Here is a 13816-nt window from a genome sequence, read left to right on the forward strand (position 1 = left end):
GAGGAGAGAACAGCCCCGGTGCTGTTGAATTCAGTTCAAGAAAGCTTTGTAATGACAGGAATGCAGGGGAAGGGACTTGTGGAGGATCATCTGTACAGGAGGGTTTAGAATCTTGAATAGGATGTTTTCTAGATCAGAGTACATTTCTTTTGTATATATTCAAATGTGTGTGCCTATTCATTCATGTACAGACCAGAGGTCAACCTCAGCTCATACTCCTCAAATGCTGTCCAACTTATTTTTGAGAAAGAATCTCTGACTCGTCTGTAATTTTCCAAGTAGGCAAGAAAGCAAGTCCGATGGATCTACCTGTCTCTGTATCCATAGAGCTGAGATTAGCATTGCAAGCTACCATGCCTGGCTTCAAACAAACAAATGAGCAAACAAAACAACAAAAATTAATGTATTCTGGAGCAATTGAGCTCAGGGCCCCATGCCTGCAGGGCAAGAGCTTTATTATGTGATCTATTTCTACCACCCTGAAGCATTAGTAGGAAGTGACTTGACTTCTGGGTAGGTTTCTGGGGGGTTAAAATTAGACTTAGTAAGCACTGGCTGCTAGATGGGCTCTCTCGAGCATCTGTGAGTATTCTTTTTAGGCAATGTGCTAAACATGGAAGAGTTTCCAGCCTTTCTGAAATCCTCTTGTAGTCCCTATCCAGCCCAGCTTCAAGGCTCGAGCTCCATCTTTCAGCCACTCTGACCCTGACTAGAGGTATCAGCTGTGGGTATCATAAAGCATATGCATTTGTTTCTTTAACAAAAATGAATAGCTGTCTTTTACATGTTGATTACATGTTGTCTTCTAAGTGCCTTTGTTTTCAGGCCTGTGTGATGGGTACATACAATGTATGACTCAATTGAAGATTAAACTTTCTAAAAATAGGCATTAGCTAGTTTTCACAAATGTAACCTCAGCTAATGATTGATTTCTAATGTGAAAGAACTGTTGATCACATTCTTATGAAGAGAGAAGATGAGGAGAAGAGGAACTGAGTTCACTTTCTAGCCCTAGCTTTCCTGTGGACCCACCTATGGGTTTGAAAGCAACACACTGGCTCCCAGCATATTTAGATATACCATAGGAATGGTCCACACAACATCCCTTGTCCATCTTTGGCAAGATAAGGGATATGGGTTTAATATGGCTGCTGATACGAAATACCACAGACTGGGAAGCTTATAAACAAGATAAACACATCTTAGTTCTGAAGGTTCTGGGAGTCCAAGGTCAAGGTTCTAGAAGATACCATTTCTGGTAAGGCCTCTATTTCTGATTCTTAGATAATATTTTATTTTGTTCAGGGTGAAGGAGGGCAAGGTAGACCTGTAGAGCCTCATCTCATTCACAGGGGCTCTCGTTCGCCTTTGGCCCCATCATCTCCACAAAGCCTTATCTCCTAATGCAATCACATTAGTGATGAGATTCCAGCATGTGAACTGGGGATGCACTCTCATTCAGACCATAGACAAGAGCATTCCAGGACTGTGTTAGGAAGTGATTGCAGAGCAAAGGAGCTTATTTTCTAAGGCCAGTGCCATCTTAATGTTTTGAAAAGATTTCCGGTTTTTAGTATTTAGCCTCAACGAATTTAGCATCAGATTTTAGATTTGCTGAGAGGCAAGGAAGGGATGGGCAACTATTGTCTAGAATCTTCCTGCTGTGTTGAATACAGCCAGCAGTGCAAAGATGTGTTCCAAAGAATAGCAGCAGCCCATCCTCAGAACAGAATGCTAACTTGTCTATTTTGTGGCCATTTCTGGGAATCCTTGGAAGGTTCTATAACAGAGGAACTTGGCCTTGGTTAGTCAGATCCCTACTGGAGTATTCAGTATGTTCTTCTGTATACCCATCGGCTAAGGGTATCAGAAGTGCATTTCAGGAGCATGCTGATGTTAAGGATAAGAGATACAAAAGCCTCATTTCTCACAAGTGAGTACCCATCATTCCAAATGGATGCCATACTTATATTCAGAGGGCTATTGACCCGAGTCTTAACCAGCTTGCCAGACTTGTGTCATCCTAGGTCCCCTGCTCACCCCTTCCCCTGCCTTTTTGGCACCTCTTGGCATTCCATTTAGAATAGCAGACAAGTACACTTGTATTAATCTGGCCCATATATAGAAGGCTATTCCTCCTACTTATTCCTCCTGTTTTTCTTGTTTTACCTTATGTTTAGTACTTCTAAGAAGTGATGGCAGGTGATTTCTGTATAGAGCAGAGGGCTCAGACATGCTATTTCTGAAATCATACTGAAGGCTATGCTGTTCTATTCAAAGTTTGAAGAAGGCTAAAAAATCACATTCTTGTGATTTCTTCCATTCATATTCATGTTTTGAAAGTCCCACAAGTTCCAGAGGTTTGTTTGTTTTTTGTTTGTTCCAGCAGTTCCCAGTAAAACCACAGGGTATTTGTAGATGTGTGCCCACTGGGGCTGATCTGTAAGCACGTTTGTAAATTTTCAGGATCTTTTGGCCTTGTCAAGTAACCTAATCATTACATGCCTCAGCTTCTTTATCTGTAGAATGGGTCACTAAAATGCATCTGTGTTGTATTGTCGTGAGGAAGGATGTTTTAATCATACTTGGTGGTATAGTTTTGGGACTGTAATAACTTCGACGTGTATTGGCTAGTTTTAATAGCAGCACTATCATGTATCTTAGCAGCCTACTGGGCACGGTTCCTAACTTCCACTCATGAGGTGCTATAACAGTCCTGCTTTGGATGAAGGTTTCCAAAGCAGTATGGTTCACTCAGCCTCTCAATAGTATTACATTAATGTTACAACTCTTCAATTTCCAGAGGAGGAAGGGGAGGCATACCTGAGCCACAGAGGCAACAGCTGGAGTCACACAGTCTATTTAGAACTCAGCCCCAGGATGCTGGCTCAGAGTCCAAGATCCTGAACCTTCTTTGCAGAGTTGTCAGTGAAGCAGCCCTTGACAATGGGACCCAAAGATAGGATCCTAATCTCACCTCTGGCAGGAGACTCCTCCTACCTGCTTTCTCCTGTTGTTGGTCAGTGAGGCCTGAGTTAAAATCCTAGTCCACCTTCTTAGCTTCCCAGACCTATGCCTTTATATAAGTTATTAACTCTTTTGATCTTCAGTTTGATGTGAAAGAGGAGTAACGATATTCATTTACTGTAGCTGCTGGCCAGATAATGATACAATATATTCTAGGTTCAAGTACAAGGCCTAGTATTTAATTAGTGCACAGTATCACAAACAATGGCAGTTTGTCAGGTTCATCTGGGGGCAGTTTCTATGTATGATCTCATGCCATCCTTGCATCAGTACCAGATGGGCACTCTTGATTTTTCAGAGGGAAAAACAGGCTCTGTGGGAATAAATGGCTCATTCAAGGTCTTAAAGCCTACATTATGGTTGTGTCATTGAGAGTCAAACCTTGGCAGGCTTGGCCTATAAAAATACCCTTGTGTATTCCTTCTCTTTACAGTTCTATGCTAAGGTCCTTGTAGCATCCATACATCACTGCTTTCCACAGTCAGCAGAGCCCTTGTGATGGGCATCTTAATCGTACCTATGCTGGGCAATGCTCTCATTTGAGCCTGAGGCCAACCTTACTCTCCCAAGAGATTACAGCACACATCTAGTTCTGGTTTTTGAGGAGTGTTAACTTTGTCACAGGTTGTGTCCCATGTCTTTGAACACAGCTGACTTGGTCCATTCCTCTATTTAACAGTCAAGGTGATTAGAAGAGACATTTTTGTAAGAGACTATAAGGAGGCATCCCACAGTTCTCCAGTTGAGTGGAGGGTTCCCAACGGATTGCAGGACAGATGAATGTAGCAGGATACAAGCAAACCTCATCTGAATTCTCCAGAGAATTCTAGTTAGCAATTACCAAATGAGATGCCCTTCAGGCTGGGGAACAAGAGCGCAACAAATGACCGGAAGTACAGCTGCAAGGCACTTTAATAAGAAGGGAGGGAAGGAGAATCCAAGATTAGTAACCAACATGCTCTCCCTACTAAATTGACTTTCAGAGTGAAGGGTAGGAGCTGAGGGAGAATTGATTTGGATGTGCTAAGCAGCCAGTATGTTTTTGTTTCACGGTGGTGCAAGCACATTTGACTCTTGCATGACTGTGTTGGAAATTGCTCAGTGGAGCAGCATCACCTGGAGCTGCCCTGAGTCTGTGAAGTAACAGATTCAATAAGAAAAGCTATTTTGCACTCTACTGTCCTACAGCTTCTACTGTTCTTCCTTCCCATCCACACTCTGCCTTTCTTGCCCCAGCATAATAGAAAACATCCCTGCCATGGGGGATGGCAGCATACAACTGATATCAGCAGTCCAAGACTGTGTCTGATGGGTCCATGGGTGTGTCTGGGTATGGAGCCGGCTGTCACCAGGAAGTCATGGAGGAGGAGGTAGTTGAAAAGGTAGAATCAAGTAGGGAGATGGAGATCTCACATCCACTCATAGGGAATTATTTACTGAATGCTGACTGTAAGGCATGCATTGTTTAAGGCATGAATACAGAGCTGCAGCCAGTGAGGTCAAGTCCTAGAAATGACAGTTGGGAGCAATATGTTGCAGAGCAGGGTATTTAAGTATTAAAGACCTACGAAGGTAAGTCATTTAGCACCACCACACCCCACCCCGGGGTTATCTCCATTCTACTAGTTAAGTAGAAAGAAGACATTGTTCTTTGCCTCCCTCCCATTCTATGACCTGTCGCAGGTTCTTCAGGAAGTTTGTTTTGCCTTTGTCTGTTGGGCTAAGGAGTAGATACTGGCATGAAACACCTGCTTCATGCTCTTACCTGTCTTTAATTTCTTGGTGGAATGAAGCTGACCCAGATGACCTAGATCGACTAAGTCAGAAAACCCTCCTTCAGTGGCTTCAGTTTGGCTTTTCTCTTGAAGATTCTAATGCATAGATTCAAGTCATGAAAGTAGAGCTGGAAAGTGAGTGCTAGCCCTTCAAACAGGTAATACTGTGCATGGCTGGTGGGAGTAGGTGTAAACTTTTGGGTCATGTCCTAAATTCACAGAAGCAAAACAGGAACCCACAAACACCATTTTCACTTATTAATTTACTCAGTCAACACTTTCTAAATTCAGAAGTCAGAAAGGTAGGATTCTGGAATCAGGTTATCTGGTTTTAAATCCTGACAGTTTTATTTACTATCTTTGAGCAAGGTCCTTAATTAGCTTCTGTACCTCAGTTTCCTCATTTGTAAAGTGGAAACATTAGCTGCCACAAAGGGAGGTTGCTGTGAGGAATAATGCAGATTGGGAGGCACATAGGCTGGTTTTTAGTGTCTATGGCCCACTGACCCCTTTATGTTGTCAGTCCACTGGCCACCATTTGTCTGGTGTGAGTCTAGGAGTCAGTGTTGGTAGGTAGAGGCTCTGTGTTTACTCATCCAGTTATTCTCAGTAGAAGAGAAGAGTCAGGTCTTCCCAAAGCAAAGGAATCAGTATGTAAAGTTAAGTCAGTGACAAGTACTTTGACATTAACAAAGAATAGTAGGAAGCAAGTGACTGTGGGTGAGGACCAATACTCTGAGAGAGGATGAGGGGAGAGGAGTAGTTCTGTTAGAAAATAGGAAATGGAAAAGTCATTAGAATTTACTAAAAGTGGATGGAAAAAAGAGCAAAGAGAGGAAAGGAAAGAGGAAGAGGAGGGGACAGGGTTGTGGAGAGAGAGAGAGAGAGAGAGAGAGAGAGAGAGAGGGAGAGAGAGAGAGAGAGAGACCCCAGACAGGAAGAGAACAACTCCTTGGATTTCCAGGAAAGAAATGAGCAGTTAAATAAAAATTGATTCTGAGGCCAAATAAACTTCAAGATAATTGCTTCTTCTGGTAGCTAGTCATTATAGCACACAAATGAATTCATCTCTGTAAGTTTTTAGGACCAAATGTCCTTGATATTTTTGTTAATCCTCTTCACTTCTTTTCCTTCACCTGATCTGCTCACCTCTGAATTGAATGGAAATTAAGGGTCATTAGTTTGGAAAACCTTATGAATTCCCTGTTGGTAGGTGTCTGGCTTTCTACTCAGCCTGGCTACTTTCTCTTCCTACATGGCTGGCCTTCTACTTATCCTGTCTGTGTTCTTCTCCTAGGGCAAGAATGTTCACCCATTTCTGCTGTCTCCATTATTCTGCCTTTTAGACTTGTGCTCAAAGCAGTGAAGCTCACAGAATGATCCAGTTGTCATGAACATGTCCCAGTTCCAAATGTTAGGCAGGGTGTGGGAACCCCAGAGATGTGCATCAGTCTGAGATAAAGAAGGAATCCCTGTGCAGGCTGGTCTGGTCTTTAGATTATGCAAGATGGCAGAGCTTCCTCCCTCTGTGTCTTTTAGGATCTTGATTCTGACCTCATGACTCTCTCCTGCTTCTCTCTCTCTCTCTCTCTCTCTCTCTCTCTCTCTCTCTCTCTCCCTCCCTCCCTCCCTCCCTCCCTCCCTCCCTCCCTCCCTCTCTCTTTCTCTCTTATTAGTCTTGACCAGGTCTGTTCCTGAACAGTTTTGAAATGATTTTTCCCCTTTCTAAAGTAACTTTCATAGTTTTTTGTCCCCTGGTCTCTCTGGCTTTGGTTTTGTTTTCTTGAATGTATTTGCAATTTTTTGAAAACGTCTTATTGTTAGCTTTATATATGATCTGTATTCCACCAAATATCCTCAGTGTCTAGAACAATATCGGGCAAAAAAGGCATTGAGGAAAATAGGAATAGAAGGTGTATGGGGCTGGAACTGTAGCTCAGATGGTAGCATGCTTGCTTACCATGCATACAGCCCTAGATTCAGTTTTCAGTACATAAGTAGGCATGGTGGCACATGCCTGAAATCTTTCCATCAAGAGGGAAAGTCGGGAGGAGCAGGAGGTCAAGGCCATCTTCAGGTACACAGGAAGTATGTGGATAACCTGGACCTTTCCAAGACCCTGTAACAACATCCCCAGCACCCCCCACACACACAATGTACACACACACACACACACACACACACACACACACACACACAAACATGTAGGGGATGAATGCCATTGGTCAGCAAGGCACCTGGCTCCTCCCATTTCTTCTTCCATGCTCCAAGGTAGAGTTGTGTCATCTCATCTAGTCAGGATAATTGGAAGAACAACTTAAGAAGATGAACTTTAGAATCAGGTTCAAATATAACTAACAACGTGTGTGACATCAGATAAATGGATCTCTTCACAGTTTATAATTCTCAGTAAGATGTCTAGTTCATAAGAGTACAGTTTAACTTCTGAGAAAGAAAGCCTGGCCTGTCTGGGTCATTCTTGACTTTGGCATCTGGACTTACTCCTCAGTTAAAGTAGCCTGGGGACCGTCAGACTGGGCAGTCATACCAGTCTCTGTATGTAGGATCAGAAATCATAAAGCACTGAGCCTAGAGGAGAAGCCACAGGAAAGTGGCCAGCCTATGTGGAAACAGTGTCTTTCTTCAAGGTGGAAGCTTTCTGAGGCCTAAGAGGTCCTGTCCCCCAGAATTCTGTTCTTCTCCTGGCCTGATTTCCATAATTTTTATTAAAAACCAATGTGTGCTGGCTGATGAGTGACACTTGTTAGTGATGGGGCATTTCTTTGCTCCTCCAGGCATGGAGAACTTGGTCAATTATGTGCCACCCCTGTGATGGGTACAATCACAGGCATAAACATTAGCTTCTGATTATAGCCTTGTTGTTGAATCTCTCTTGACAGGAGGGAAATGAATTTACCTCATGTCACCTCTGTAGTTTGCAAGCAGCCTTAGCCTCTGATAAAAGTACCTTTTATGTTTTTCTGGGGGGAAGCATTCAGGTGGTGGCTAGTCCCAGTGGCATGCACATCAAGGCCTGAAGGTGAACATGAACTGATTTTTCATAGTGATAGCAGCCTGTAGGGGCTCAAAGAAAATGGCCAGGGATGTGAGGTTGACCCTAAAAGGGCAAAGGCCATAACTGCTGCCTAGAAAAGAGTCCTGGGGTTACACATTTCACATCTTATATCGTAACAGTACTTGATTATGTGTCCCTTGGCCCTTCTACCCTTCCATAGATCAGGAATACTAATAACAGTTACCATACAGGCACAGTAGAATTAGTGAGCTATGATATGCAAAATACTTAGGTCAGCAACCAATTATCAAAATTTTTGACAACAGTGTTGCTGTTTTGATGAAAGGAGTGGACACCAGAGTTCAATAGTATCTTTTCCATTTAATGGTTGTGTGACATTGAACATATCCCATCATCCCTGTGGAGTTTCTGTGAAGCGAGAGGAGAGAGGACTAAAGCTTAGGGAAGCTGTGAGGATCTCAGTGACAGAGCCCACGGAGTGTTCAGAGAAACTTGATTCCACACAGAAGTTGATTGCTTGTTAGCTACTTTTTTTGGTTGGGATACTGCCTTCCTCAGATGGCTATCTTCTAAACACAACACAGGTGGTATTTGGTAAAGTATCCTGAAACTGACTAGGAGGTAAGTAGGTAGGTTCTGGATCCTGTGACATTTACCTATGCTTTTAGCACTGGTTAAGAGTTAGGACAAAATGGCAACCAACAGATTGGGAAAAGATCTTTACCAATCCTACAACAGATAGAGGCCTTATATCCAAAATATACAAAGAACTCAAGAAGTTAGACCGCAGGGAAACGAATAACCCTATTAAAAAATGGGGTTCAGAGCTAAACAAAGAATTCACAGCTGAGGAATGCCGAATGGCTGAGAAACACCTAAAGAAATGTTCAACATCTTTAGTCATAAGGGAAATGCAAATCAAAACAGCCCTGAGATTTCACCTCACACTAGTGAGAATGGCTAAGATCAAAAACTGAGGGGACAGCAGATGCTGGTGAGGATGTGGAGAAAGAGGAACACTCCTCCATTGTTGGTGGGATTGCATACTGGTACAACCATTCTGGAAATCAGTCTGGAGGATCCTCAGGAAATTGGACATTGAACTGCCTGAGGATCCAGCTATACCTCTCTTGGGCATATACCCAAAAGATGCCCCAACATATAAAAAAGACACGTGCTCCACTATGTTCATTGCAGCCTTATTTATAATAGCCAGAAGCTGGAAAGAACCCAGATGCCCTTCAACAGAGGAATGGATACAGAAAATGTGGTACATCTACACAATGGAATATTACTCAGCTATCAAAAACAACGACTTTATGAAATTCGTAGGCAAATGGTTGGAACTGGAAAATATCATCCTGAGTGAGCTAACCCAATCACAGAAAGACATACATGGTATGCACTCATTGATAAGTGGCTATTAGCCCAAATGCTTGAATTACCCTAGATGCCTAGAACAAATGAAACTCAAGACGGATGATCAAAATGTGAATGCTTCACTCCTTCTTTAAAAGGGGAACAAGAATACCCTTGACAGGGAAGAGAGAGGCAAAGATTAAAACAGAGACTGAAGGAACACCCATTCAGAGCCTGCCCCACATGTGGCCCATACATATACAGCCACCCAATTAGACAAGATGGATGAAGCAAAGAAGTGCAGACCGACAGGAGCCGGATGTAGATCGCTCCTGAGAGACACAGCCAGAATACAGCAAATACAGAGGTGAATGCCAGCAGCAAACCACTGAACTGAGAATAGGACCCCCATTGAAGGAATCAGAGAAAGAACTGGAAGAGCTTGAAGGGGCTCTAGACCCCATATGTACAACAATGCCAAGCAACCAGAGCTTCCAGGGACTAAGCCACTACCTAAAGACTATACATGGACTGACCCTGGACTCTGACCTCATAGGTAGCAATGAATATCCTAGTAAGAGCACCAGTGGAAGGGGAAGCCCTGGGTCCTGCTAAGGCTGAACCCGCAGTGAACTAGACTGGTGGGGGGAGGGCGGCAATGGGGGGAGGGTTGGGAGGGGAACACCCATAAGGAAGGGGAGGGGGGAGGGGGATGTTTGCCCGGATACCGGGAAAGGGAATAACACTCGAAATGTATATAAGAAATACTCAAGTTAATAAAAAAAAAAAAGAGTTCTGTTGGGAAGAGCCATGGCTGTAGGGGAGTAGCAGGTCTCTTTCTGACTTCCCCCTTTCCACTGGGACCTCCTCTCTCAGGATGTGACCCTGCCCCCTCTGTTCCCCATTACTGTCAGAGTGGTGAATATCTGGGCACATCTGAATCCTGACTGTTCACCTACTGAGAGCTTTCTGAGAAAGCACAGGATTCTGTGATGCCTCTTCTGGAAACTAAACCAATAGTCTCTACAGAGAAAATGCTTTTCATAGGACTTGCTATTTGTCTAATGCTGTTTCATTTTTAAAGTCAACACATTTCCTTCCCACAGTTATTTCTCAGTGACAGTGAGAGTAGCAGTATGCTGAGGAGAACCTCAGCACAGAGTGGGCAGTAAAGTTCTGAAAGATCCTGACACTTTGATCTGACTTCAGATTTAAAGGCTGAGCCAGGCACAAGCTCTGGGTCCTGTTTGGCCTTTGGAAGCCTTCAAGGACATGGCATATTTTGGAAGCATGTCCCACATTGTGAGTTCTTTGAGGGTTGAGTTAAAGGTCGAAGGGACCTTCAATGCACTGCCTGAGAACCTAGTGGCTAAAGCAAGAGCCCTTGTTTCCAAAGAGGGCGGGGCCTATTGTGTTTGGGGATTTGGTACTGTGCCTGAAGGAAATTGCTTTGTGCCTTCATAGTGACTCTGAATAGGGATGAGGCAGGAGGGTGAAACGGTCAAACAGAGACATACATGGGGAGATGAAGAAACAGAAAGGAAGAAGAGAAGAGCTAGAGTGATCAGGGAGATGGAAAGGTTTTGGGAAAACCAACAAAGAAAGAAAGAAACAGGAACTGGAAGATGCAAACTCAAGGCAGAGATCTGTCAAGGGAAATTAGAACGCCGTCATGACCGTGAATAAGTAGAGACTGGAGGATGTCACAGACTTTGTCATTAGCCTCAGACTTGTCATTAATGTTTACAATAGTCCTATGAGAAAGTACTGCAGTCAACTTCATGTTGTAGTAAAAATGATGCATATTTAAAAAGTCAAAGAACTTCATCTAAGGTCATGTAGCTTTGTAGAATGTTAGGCGAGGACCCAGGTCCATTTGATGCTATCGTCATTCCATTGAAAAGGGGCCCTAATCCTGGGACCTGAAGTATGGCAGACTATCTATGTATCCCAGATACTGGGAGACACAAGCAGTCTCCATGGCACTTACTCATGACCTCAGTGTTAGTTAAGAGACTTTGAGCTACAAGTAAGGGAGAACATTTTTTCTTCACAACAGGAAGCCAGAGCTGATACTATATCATGTTAAGGGTGCCATCTCTAGATCTTTTTAACTATGTGAGAGATAGGCAGCTTAACATCCTTTTAGAGGGGAAGGGCAGTATCAAAGTACTGTTTTGTCTTCCTTATCTATCATACTTCTGCAGAAGGCTATGCATAGCCTTCATATTCCTAGCTGCAAAAGAGGCTATCATGTGATTATTGAGTCTTCTAGTCTCGGCCAGACAGCTCATGAATCCCATTGAGGAGCTAGGCTGTAGTGTTTACTATATTCCAACAAATCATCATAGATCCAGACCCACCTCCAACTCTTACTTGAAGGAGAAGCAATTACTTCTTTTGGTAGTTACAGGTATATCTTGACCAATGCAACCATTCTCAATTGACCTGGTATGAGAATATGGAGGAGGCAGAACATTTCCTCCTTCCCACCCTGGTGTTGCTGGAAATGATATGCACTAGTTCCACGTGTCATGTCTTGAAAATCAAAACCAGTCTGTTAGCTCCTGGGTGCTTGCTTTCTCTATAGCCACCTGCATAGATCAGCAAAGAAATAGATGCTAACAAGGGTGTAGAGGAGGGAAAGATGTCCAATTAACAGAATTTTCCAAAATATTTTACTGATTTGGAATACAACTGAGAGAATAGATGTAAGCAATAACAATAAGAGATTCAGACAAAGGGGCCCAGAAAGCCTACCTGTGTTTAGATTGGAGATGTCTTTATCCCAGTGTCTCTCAGCTCCTGTTTCATTATTGCCCACATATGGGGTCTTGGTAAACACGTTTTTCCTCTAACCATGCTCCCCACTGAGTTTTCAATGTCACAAATGTGTTAAGTATCACACTCCTTTTATGCAGAATCCAGCATGCTGTGTATCTGTACTTCTACATAAAAGGCATAAAATATATTTTCCAGTTTAGAGGAGACATTACTCTCATGTAGAATGAATCAGGGACAAAAGGTCTTCTTGCCTGGGGAGGGAAAAGCTGGTTCCATCCTTTAAATTGGAAGGGTTGGCACATATTGTGTGTACCTACTATGTGCCAGGCACCTAAATAGGCCCTTCAGATTCATCACCTCATTTGCTGCTCTTAGACCTGGGCCCTGTTTCACAACAGAGGCCATCAAGATTTGGAGTATATATTCCTTCTAGAAGAGACCTGCTTTTTCTGGAACATGGAGCACATTGTTTCTAGTTTGGGCTATATTCAGAGTGGGTGGTATGGGATATATCAGGGTGAAGTTCATAGTGGTACTCTTGGTGGGATGATAACTGATTCTGAAGGAGAGATATCTCAAGTAAGAAGCATGACAGAGGCAGAAGCTTTGTGTCTAGAAGGGACTCTGGATAAAAAAGAAACTCTCACTGCAGTGTTGAAAGATACTGCAGGCTAGTTGATTAGGGTTCCATTTCTGACATGGTGTTAAGCTAAGGATCCAGGCTGAGTTAACTAAACATCATTTCCATCAGGCACAAACACATTCTAAACAGGTTTGAAAAAGAGACAGAGACACAAAAGGTCAGAATCTATGGTCTCCAACACATAAGCTTATGGACAGTGAATCAATTTTTGGAGTGTAGTGGAGGCCAGTTTTGGAAGACCAAAAGGAGATATAATTCTTGTTTGGTTTTCATTCCTGAGACTCTTCTGGATTCTTTACCATCTCTTACAGATGCTTTGCTACAGTTCTTACTAATGTGCTAAGAGCAGCAAGGTTACCAGTAGCAAAAGAACCCCCAATCTTGGTATTCATTACAACAGAACTCTAGTCCCTGCTCTTGCTTCACATACTGCTCTGGATGTATTGGAACCAAGGCCATCTGGAATCTACATTTCCCACCTCTAAAGCGTTCATTTCCTCATTACCACTGAAGTAGGGAAGAAAGCATGAAGAGTGCTCCACAGCTGAAGTGTGACACATGCCATATCTGTTGACATATTGGCTTGGTACATTTGAATTGCCAACCTGGAACAGCCTAGAGTCAATTGGGAAGAAGGGAACCTCAATTGAAAAAAAGTCTCAATCAGATTGGCCTAGATAGATTACATAATTGAACCTAATATCAAAGGGGGCAGGGAAATATAGCCTTCCTGTGTACCCAGAACATGAAGAGTGGGAAGTGCTCACTAGCAATGCTGAGAATAACCATGACAATGGTGATGAGTGACGACAGTAAATCAACTTCTGAAGATCCCGTTGCAGTTATTTTTTTTTCTCTTGCCTTTCTCTCGGAAATACTCCAGTTATGTCTCCATTTACACCTTATCATGCTGTCTGGTAAATACTTATTGGTTGGCCTCACCCAGAGTTAACACCCCTATTTCAAGGAATATTTTGGATAGGAGAACTACAGTTGTTTATTGGGGGTCACAGTTCCTATATACTGGCCTGAGAAAGTGCCAAAGGGGTTGATCCAGGCCAGCATGGGATTGAAAAGTGCTCCAGGGAAATTATATGTGCTAAGTGAGCTCTCTGAGGTTCTGGCATGAGGCTGGCAGGTGCGCTGGTCAAGAGCAGCCAGGCACAGGAGTGTGGGTGAAACCAGTGCATG

The 13816-nt window shown here is 43.2% G+C and overlaps 1 protein-coding gene across 34 annotated transcripts in view; it reads left to right on the plus strand.

Annotated features, from left to right (window-relative positions):
• Positions 1-13816, plus strand: part of Kcnma1 (potassium calcium-activated channel subfamily M alpha 1) — a 706053-nt gene that overhangs the window by 245297 nt on the left and 446940 nt on the right. The window lies entirely within an intron of this gene.

This window comes from Rattus norvegicus, chromosome 15 (assembly GCF_036323735.1).
Source record: "Rattus norvegicus strain BN/NHsdMcwi chromosome 15, GRCr8, whole genome shotgun sequence".
NCBI classification, from domain to species: Eukaryota; Metazoa; Chordata; class Mammalia; order Rodentia; family Muridae; genus Rattus; species Rattus norvegicus.